Raw genomic sequence first — 10,379 nt, forward strand, 5'->3', positions numbered from 1 at the left:
ATGAAGTTGCGAGGCTAGTTCACCACTTCTAACAACATGCTCTACTACCACACGTTGAACCTCTGGCGTAGTAAGCTGGCTGGTTGAGAGCACTACAGGTGTACTATTAGCTCTTGCAGTGTGAGTACTTATAGGAACCTCAGGTACAAACCCTGTATCATCTGAAGGTCTACGTGACTGCCTCTGAAACCCATCATTAGACACTGCCACTGGTTCATGAGGTAACGAATGCGCATCTGTATCCAAGCATGGATCAGCATCGAGCATATGCTGATCTGCAACAGAATCACTGATCCTACTGAGTTCATCCTGGAGGATATCTGCAAATTGCTTCCCACTCAACTGTGCTAATTGTTTAAGCTGAGAAAGGTAGGCTCTTGTTGTAGTGTTACCATGAATCTCACTGATTATGCTTGCGAGACTCTGAACATGACAAACTATTTCAGGGTCTTCCCGAAGAGTTCTGCTATAAGGTAAGGGAAGCGCCTTTAAGGCTGTTATTGCACTACTCTGCTCAAATTCAACTACTGTCTGCCCATAGAACAGGGATTGAGCGTCAGTTATTTTTACCTTTCTTGATATGCGCCCATATTTACTCAAAAACTCAAAAATGTCATCATCAACAGAAGTGTTTGACAACCCACTTACTAGAACACAATTGGGCACTTCTAAATTTTCCTTGGATACTACATCCATTTTCCTCTAGTACAATGAACTGTATCAGTGTATATACAGAGAATGAAATCAAATCAATAAAAATAACAGAAAAATGGATTCATGCACCATCAATTATCTCCTGGCTGGCTCGCCACGTTTTACTGTGTAACCCTTGTATAGGTAAATACACACTAGGTTCGGTTTGGTGATAATGCTTAAATCAAGATTTTATAATCAACTGTTTTCATTTAACAAAAAAATGAATTAAAGACAACAAGTAAAATGCATTTGCAACGTAACTTGTATTAACTCAACAAGAATAAAAATAAACAATTACAATAAACGTGTGTGTGTGTGTGTGTTATCAGTGTAAGTGTATAGTTTGATCAATGATCAACCATTGGTCAGTTCGATTCACGTTGCTGAGCTCAGATTTAGCCGGTTCCAGTTCAATGGGAAAGAGTTTGAATCAGTGTCAATTAAAGTTCCAGAAAAGGGAAAAGATTATCCATAGGTTTCGGATTGTGTTTTATACTGTCCTACCACAGCACTGGTGATCAGGAGTTGCCTGAACATAAAGATCTGCTGAAAGTTTCAACATTCAAGCTGGTTGGCTCGCCATCCTCCATCCGGAAGAGAAATCAATTCAATCAAAAAACCTGGCCTGCACAAAAACAGGCACAAACATCACTATTACATTCATCACAGTCTGTTGTGAACATTTGTACTAATGCACATCAAAATTATACTTCAAAATGTCAACATTTTGAAAGTTAACCATTTCAGAATAACATATACATGGATACATACATACATGTTTCCCACATATTATGCATTTGACAATATTAATATGGTTCAAAATTGTACTTCTTTAACATAACTGAACAACTTCAGCTCATAAAAACACAATGTGGTATGATTTTGGTCTATATAGAAGATTAATACAACATTACTATGAATCTTTAAACACAGCAATTTGTATCTTACAATCTCATGTACTTGCATATGAAACAACAAATTGTTCTTTCATAAATCACATCATACCATCATATACACACATTACATCTTATGTTGATGAAATCACCCATCAAAACAATCATTTGATTAATAGTTTTATACAACTAAATCACGCTGTGACTAGCAGCACATGCTAACTGCACATGACATCACATGTGATTATATGATCACTCACCGAGATTCAATGAACGTGCTTTCCGTCTCGGGATAAAAATAAAACAAAAACTCCAGCAGTTCCTTGAACTTATACAAAGAAACTCTTAAACCAATTTTAACAAATAAAACTGTTTGAAGCCATATTTACATGAGTTTAGCTTTCCGCTGTTCACATCTTACTTTGCATCTCCCTCCGTTCTCACACACACCCACTCGCTCTGCAAGGGGCGGAGCTATAACATTTTTTAACCAATCACAATGATCCCTTCATAACTCACTCATCTATCGCTAAGCAGATCTGCAGAGTTCAGTTTTACACATAAATATGATTGGTGGATTTTCTTGTATGTTACAGACTAACAGAGATATAAACAAACACTTTAACTCCTTATTGTCAGGACCATTTTCTAATGGGGTTACACTTACCTCCTGTCAGTCCTCGTGTACAAGTCAGGGTAATGCAGCCAAAGCCAAATTAAAAGAAACTGAACTTCATATTTATCACATTTGTACGCCTCTCGTGTCTACAGACGTTAGTTGTCAACTCGTCACTGTCTTACTGACTCTCTGTGTTCGGCCAGGCTGTGCCGTGTGATATACAGCACAGGACCGGAAAGATAAATGATTAGTTCATCTTTCGGTTCCGAGTCTTTTGTTCTTCCTGTCAGTCCCATAGAGGCTATGCTGTCAGTACCGGAAAAAGAAATGATTAGTTCATTCAAGTCTTGAGTTCGGGTTCAGCCGGGTTCGAGACTTATGTCACGTGACCGCTGGTATATCACATTAAATACAACATTAGATTCGTATTATTGATTGCGTCGGAATGTATCCTATATTGTTTTATATTTAGTAATTAAAATACAAAATATGTGCAAAAACATTATTTGAAAAATAAAAGTTCCATCTTATTGAAGAACGAAAGACTCGGACCCGACCGAACCCGAACTCGAAAGGTGAACTAATCATTTCTCTTTCCGGTACTGGTAGCATGCCTCTATGGGACTGACAGGAAGAACAAAAGACTCGAACCTGTCCCGAACTCGAGACTCAAGAGAATGATGAACTAATCATTTCTGTTTCAGATTCAGAACCCATATGTTGCACAATGCGCATGCGCGTTCAACACAAAATGAACGAATCACTCTCTGAAACAACTCGGTAGTCCCGAGTCATATTAAAGATTCGTTCAAAATGAACGAATCGTTCATGAACGACACACCACTACAATTTAGTCATCTTTGGGGGTGTAGATGTCTTTTCACGCAAGGTAGTGCATGGCTACACCTAACTATATTTTACTTACTGTATCTATATTTTCTATATTCAGCATTTCTTCTGTGTCAACAGGTAATGTACATTGGTGCTGCTTCTAACAACCTTGCTGCAACTACATTGGATTTTTTCAAGAAGCAGTGGAGACATTTGGCTTCCCTCTAAGGTAGGCTCAGGGGTTAAATTGGGATTTGTAATGTGGGGTGGGGGGATCGGGGGTTTGAGGGGTAACATGCTTAATACTGATGACAGAAAGCCACTGGTGTGTTTCAATGACATTCTGGACCTCTGATAGGATTTCATTAGTTTCAGCTTTAAAGGTGTGCCAGAGGTTGACCCAAAATATTTAAAAAAATAGCCTCTTAACTTTAAATTATGCATAAAGCGTTTTAGACTCATAGATTTGCATTTGTTGCACATGTCATTATGCACAATTGATCAAACTTTAAAGGAAGTTATAAGAATCAACCTCCTTGAATAATTGTAGGCATAAGATACCCCAAAAGCTTAAATTAACAATAAAAGGTACAACAGACAGTACTGTATCATCAACATCTCTTATAAATTAGCCATATAGATAAAGTAAAACAATCACTAAAGTTAGGTTGTAATTGATTTGTATAATCAAAATATTATTTTAATAAACTAAGTTATATCCAGTTTTATCTATTTAATATATTGTAATGAGATGAGTGACATAAACATACTTTAAAGGCGGAGTCCACGATGTTTGAAAGCCAATGTTGATATTTGAAATCACCTAAACAAACACGCCCCTACCCCAATAGAATCTGGACCTTCTGTTGATAGACCCGCCCCACACATACACAACCCGGCATTTGATTTGATTTGATTGGCTATAAGTGTGTTTTGGTAGTCGGCCCGTCTCCTTATCCAAAGCGTTTTTCAAACATCGTGGACTCCGCCTTTAATACTTTGTTTAGTCTTCTATTAAGTTTTCTCAACGTGGGCACCGTTCTTATCTCTTTCTTTCTCTCTCTCATCTCTACAATGTATAATGATCCTTGAGGTTCTCAGAGCACATTGTGACAAAAACGATTGACGCGTCATGCAAATGAAAAAAGAAACCCCGCTTGCGCTATCCGCTTTTGTCGTTGGTGCCCCGCACACAGAGCATGAAGCTTAATAAATGGGTACGCTGGCACGGAGCAGAGCGAGACCTTCAGCCTTTGTGCCAGGGCTTAGGCCAGGCCCAATTTAAACCCTGGGTAGGCTACCTGTCATTTAGCATTTGGATGCCAAATTTTTCATATTTTATCAGTTTATTTAAGTAAATGATTTACATCGACACTTTTAATCAGCCTTTTAGGGGGCCATTCATATTATAATAACTATATAAAATATAGTTTAAAATATTTTATATTATAGAGAATAGCGGAGTTCACACCACAACTATAACAACAATGATACAATGAGCGAAATCATTGGGATCACTTTCTGAGGGATTTTTTCATCTGTTGAATGATAAACAATTGACAGCCAATCAAATCTATTTGAACTTCAAGTGCACGTGCATTTGAAACTATTTGTAGAAGCTCTTTTTTGTATTATTTGTAGACAAATGATTTGCATGCATGAGCGAATTAGCATAAAGTTATTTTTATGGTCCATGGACACTAATATAGTTATTGTACGGTGCTGGACCTGATGTAATTTTGTGATGGACGTCAGCAATGCTTATCCACATCATTTCAAAAGCATGTGCACTTGAAGTTCAAATAGATTTGATTGGCTTTCAATTGTTTATCATTCATCAGATGAAAAACATTCTCTCAAAGTGACCCCAACTATGTGGTTCCTTGTATCTTCATCATAATAGTTATGGTGTGAACTCCTGTATACTTTATATAGTATATTTTTTATAGTTACCACCGTTATAATGTAAACAGCCCTTAAAGGGATAGTTTACCCAAAAATGAAAATTCTGTCATTTATGTCATGTTGTTACAAACCCGCATAAATGTCTTTGTTCTGATGAACACAGAGGATATTTTGAGAAATGTTCGTGATCAAACCGTTCGATTTGATCACAGTTTGATCCAACCATTCCTCAAAATATCTTCCTCTGTGTTCATCAGAACAATGACATTTATATAGGTTTGTAACAACATGACAGTGAGTAAATGATGACAGAATTTTCATTTTTGGGTGAACTATTGTTTGTATTTAATGTTTTAGCAGATACTCTTTACACATGTACATGTAAACAGCATTGTTTTCTATCGCATAGTGTTTATTTAACAATATTTGCTGCAAAGTTTGTTTTCTTAACTCTAGTGCAACTACCTGCTGTCATACTGGGGTTGTCTTCTCTTACATCATATAAATCCTCTCGGCTTACCTAAGGCACATATACACATCAAATATCTTTTATAATGCATTGCAGTCTGTGTTTACCTGGCCACAGAAGCTTCCTTAATGATAAATGTATGTTAAGACAAAGCATACACCTGATTTTTTATTTTTTTTTGGTGTGCCAAACTTAGCATATTTATTGTCTTTGAATTTAACATGGACGAAGTTTACATTTTTGAGTAATGTTTCAATATCTCTATTTAAACACCCATGTTCTTAGGCAGAGGCGTCATGCCCATTCAAATTAAGGGGGCACGTGCCCCCTTGGTTTTTTTGAGCCAATGGATTTTGCATCCAATCTCGAAATCAAATAAGCGTCCATTAATCTGTTATTTGACGTTTAATCTATTTAATATGCACACTATTATACATTCTGTGCTGCATCCTTGTCACTTTTCGGAGATTTTCGCCGTTTTGATAGTGTTTTGATCATGTTACATTACTTTTATTCTGGCGGCAGCTGGTGCTGCACTCAGTACAGTCGCAGACGTCATCAGCGTCTGGGCGCGCTCACAAGCTCTCTCCTGTTGCTGGCTTGCTGCTGCATTTGGCTATCTGAGGAATTAAAACGTGTTAGAAACGCTCACAACATTTCCAAACCCCAATACGGTAATGTGCAGTTAACATCCTCTGTGTAGAAAATGTATGGTTTTACAGTTTTTCTCAGTTGCTTTGGTACATTTCTCAGATCAGAATTGAAATTCTCAAAATTACTTGTTCAATTCTCACATCATTGTGTCACTTGTGCACATCAAAAAAGCAGTTTCTCATTTCTTTGAACAAGTTGCAAATGCTTTGGTACAACCATGCAAATGATTATGTACAATTCTCTGCTTTTTCCTACATTATCAGTTGCTTATGTCATGTTGATCAAAATGTATTATAATGGGTCTCTGTTGAATAGTCTCACTCCCCACAACATTTAGGCATTAGTTCATAGTATAAGTCTTTACATGCAAAATGGTTGAACATGTTGTCAAAATACAGGATATGGTCAAACATATTTCTATACATTTCCATTAGACATTTTTTCTAAATCTGTCGTGAATTGGTAAATTGCTCCCAGGTGAATCTTGACTTTCTCTAACAAACAGGAACGTCCCCAGCAAGCAAAAACCGAGACGTTGAAATGACTGCTAACTACCCAATATAGTCCGGCTATGAGTAACCCACTTCTACCCTAAATAACCTTGAATTTGGTTACATGCCATTTTTGCCAAAATAACTTGATGATGTATGATATTCCAACATGTAAGCAAAGTGTGTTCAAGGTGTTTGCTTTCATTTCTTTTACATGTTCTAAAAGTATATGCATCATCTATTCTTGGGCTATGGTAAGACATCTTTTAGACATCTATCATGTTCACATTTCTACTTTTGTTTTTTGTTTTCTCTTTATGCTATGCAGTGCTTGCAGTGCTGTCTTTATCTTTCTTTATGGCAATGACATGGTCTTTCAACGAATTACAGTACAAACAGTAAAAGCGTAAATGTGAATCTTGTCCAGTCTCTTGCAACCAAACTCCCACATACACTAAGGTATACCCTACAATTTACAATAATTGTCATCAAAACTTTAGTCATAGTTTACATCAGAACATCCCTTCAAAGTAAATTGTTATATTGACAACATGACTAAACAATTTGACTGTCTTATCCGTACACAATGACACAATGACTTGTCATTCTGATGGCACTGACATGTTCATTGACACAGATATTTACTTTTGAGAGATGAACTAAGGATTTTGAGTAAAAGAGTGGCTTTTGCAGGTTATCCATGATGTTTTGCTATTTGTACAAATTGTTTTGAGAAATGCACTTACTGTTTTGCAAATTGTGAGTATGATTCGAGAAATGTACCAAAGCGACTGAGAAAAACTGTAAATGTGACCGTCTCAACGTTATATTAGTAGAGATTCATCTTCTTGGCACAACGCCAAAGTTCGCCAGAGTTCACGCGGGCGCGGAATCTCACATGCTCACATATGAGGTAAACTTTAATGCAAAAATCCGTTCCTCTAATAATTTTATCTAAACATATTTTTTTAAATCATTATTGAACATTAAAATCAATCATGTGTCTATAGCTTATGTCATTTTCGTTGTTTATATACTTTATGGATTTAAAATTACATTAATTTTATAAGATAATGCAGTTGTTGTGCAAAATGCATTAATGACACAATTAAACAAGCCATTAAGACTTAAATAAAACATGCCGTTTCAGATGTAAATATGATGCAAATGTGTCATTATTCCGATTGAATAGTATTTGATATTAAAGTTAGTCAACACTTTTATTTTGGAGGTTTTTGCATGAAAGCAGGGGTTTTCAGATTGTTAGAAATGTAAGTGCCATGGAAAAGACTGAAAGCTCTATAATATTTCGTTTGATGTCTGTGTATGCACAAATTTCTGTTAGCTGTTGACACTGTGCCCCCTTAAAAAAAATTGGTGCATGACGCCCCTGTTCTTAGGGTACGAGGAGATCAGGGGGTCGAAAATGTGGACGTGGCTCACCTGATGTTCACAGTTCGTGGAACAGAAAGGGGCAGCTTTATTTCAGGAAAGAGCGTCCACAATCAACGGTAAGTTGAAATTTTCCAATATTGTTCTTTAAATTGTTTAAGATTTTTTAAGCTTTATTGAAAATAAATATTATTATACTTTTTATAGTTAATCAAATTGTGCATAATATCTGTCTGAAAATGTAAAATTTTATTGATGCATTACTTCACTTTTCAGTATAGAGAGGTTGTGGAGAGATGTCTGGACAGCAGTGACAAAGTGTCTATTACGATGTTCTACATGCTCTGGAAGAAGGTGGACACCTTGACATTTCTGACCTTACACATTTGTTCTGTTGCCACTATGTATTTCTTCCACGGCTTCAAGATGACCTAAACCTTTTCCGAAACACCTGGGACAATCACCCAATACGCACAGAGGGCAATATGACCCCTAACCAGTTGTGGGTGATGGGAAGTATCCGCAATCCTGTACCTGAACCTGACATAGAGGTATGTTTGTTGTGGATTTTGACATTAAAAGACAATAATGATCACAGTGTATTTAATACAGAATTAGAATTTAGTTCAATTAGGTAATTTAAGTATCTTTTTAAACGTCATAAAAAATTTCTGATGTGCACCTTGAGACCTACAAAATAATGGCACTGACATATTTTTTAGATTTGTCAAGTTGCTTTATTTTTTTAATAAGTTGCTTTCAGTTAAAATAGCTCAAAAGTACATTTTTATCTATAGCCCCTTTCACACAGAGATTCCAAACACTGATAAAGTGTCCCGTGGATCATCTAATTTTGGTTCATTCGCACTGCCGGTAATTTTTCTGAAATCTGTGCATGTTTACACACATCCTGTAAAGTCACATGACATCAATGTGCCTTGCGATATCTCCTCAGCATCTTAAGTTTGCATATGATCTATAATTTATTTCTTATGAAACCACACTTATGCATTAGTTTCTTCTGATTCGATCATAAACTAGTGCATTGCATACCATTTCACCAAGCTGGAGAACGATTTTAGCTTCAGCATCATCACTATGGCAAACCCCTTACGCCAGGGGTGGGCAATTCATGGTCCTGGAGGGCCACAGTCCTGCAGAGTTTAGCACCAACCCTAATCAAACACAGCTGAAAAATTTAATTGAAGTCTTCAGGACTGTTTGGAAATGACATTCAGGTGTGTTCGATTAAGGTTGAAGCTAAACTCTGCAGGACTGTGGCCCTCGATGCCCATCCCTGCCTTACGCACTGATTACAGCTTTTGTTCACACAGGTTGCTTTCCGGGACTGATCCCGGTAATGTTACTAGAGCCCTTTTCACACAGATATTCCGTAAGATACACGGGACAGGACTCCTGGAATTTTCCGGGACCGTTTGATATTTTATTCATTCACACTGACATGATTACCCGGTTCCGGAAAGACACGTGACCTGTTGAAAGCCCCGCCCTCTCTTTTACGCAGCGTCTGAAGTTTGCATATTATATATTATTTCTCTCTCCAAGAACTACTGGCGTGCATTTTTGTTTATAATAAGACTACAAAGGAGCGCGTGAATGCACAGTTCTATTCTGGTGAATGATCTCAGCTTCAGAGTGGATATTTGACAAGCTCCCTGATTTCTGCTTTGATACAGTTTTCAGACATTTCTCATCGTGATTGTTTATATGCATTTAAAACCCACATTTTGAGTAGCTGAACGATATATCTTGTTGGGATGACGCGCAGGTATTTTCGTTTATTATAGCTCAAATGAGCACGTGACGTGATATTCTTTTATGCTGCTGAATGATCTCCGTTTCAACGCAGTAAGTAACGAGCTAACTTACCTGATATCTGCTTCAGTCCAGTTTGCTGACATTTCTCGTAGTGAATGTTGTAAATCCCTCATTTTAAAGAGTTGAACCAACTTCATGTTGCCATGACACGCACGTCCTCACTACGGCACGTGCGTCATTGTTTATGCGTCTCATTTATCATTTCCTGATAACTGCTTCAATCTAGTTTGCAACATTTCTCGTGGTGAGTGTTTATATGCATGTTATCTCTCGTTGTAAGGAGCTGAACCATAACTTGTGTTGTCGACACGTCCATTACGGCATTCGTCCGGCTTCTTGTTCACACAGAGGGTTACCCGCGTATCTTACTAGGTCCTCTTTCCGGCAACGATCCCAGAAGATTAACGGAACGAGTTTTTGTTCACACAGACGCTTGTCTGGCAGCTTTACGGGTATTTTCTGGGACCAGAGGTCTGTGTGAATGGGGTTTAGGTCCCCATCCCAGGACATGTTTGTGTTCACACAGAAGGCACTCTGGCAATTTTATGGGATCAACATGCTGTGTGAAATGGGCTTAGGACTAGTTTAAT

At 37.4% G+C, this 10,379-nt stretch overlaps 2 long non-coding RNA genes across 2 annotated transcripts; one reads left to right on the top strand and one right to left on the bottom strand.

Annotated features, from left to right (window-relative positions):
• Window positions 1-1,199: 1,199 nt before the first annotated feature.
• LOC141353215 (uncharacterized) lies at window positions 1,200-2,249 on the bottom strand. The gene is made up of 2 exons (XR_012360233.1): window positions 1,850-2,249; window positions 1,200-1,321 (listed from the first exon to the last, which is right to left on the bottom strand). It is a non-coding gene; the product is annotated as an uncharacterized lncRNA (long non-coding RNA).
• A 25-nt stretch (window positions 2,250-2,274) lies between these two features.
• LOC141353216 (uncharacterized) lies at window positions 2,275-8,499 on the top strand. Its single transcript, XR_012360234.1, has 3 exons — window positions 2,275-3,268; window positions 7,959-8,069; window positions 8,227-8,499. It is a non-coding gene; the product is annotated as an uncharacterized lncRNA (long non-coding RNA).
• Window positions 8,500-10,379: the final 1,880 nt, after the last annotated feature.

This window comes from Misgurnus anguillicaudatus, chromosome 21, assembly GCF_027580225.2.
Source record: "Misgurnus anguillicaudatus chromosome 21, ASM2758022v2, whole genome shotgun sequence".
Taxonomy (NCBI): Eukaryota; Metazoa; Chordata; class Actinopteri; order Cypriniformes; family Cobitidae; genus Misgurnus; species Misgurnus anguillicaudatus.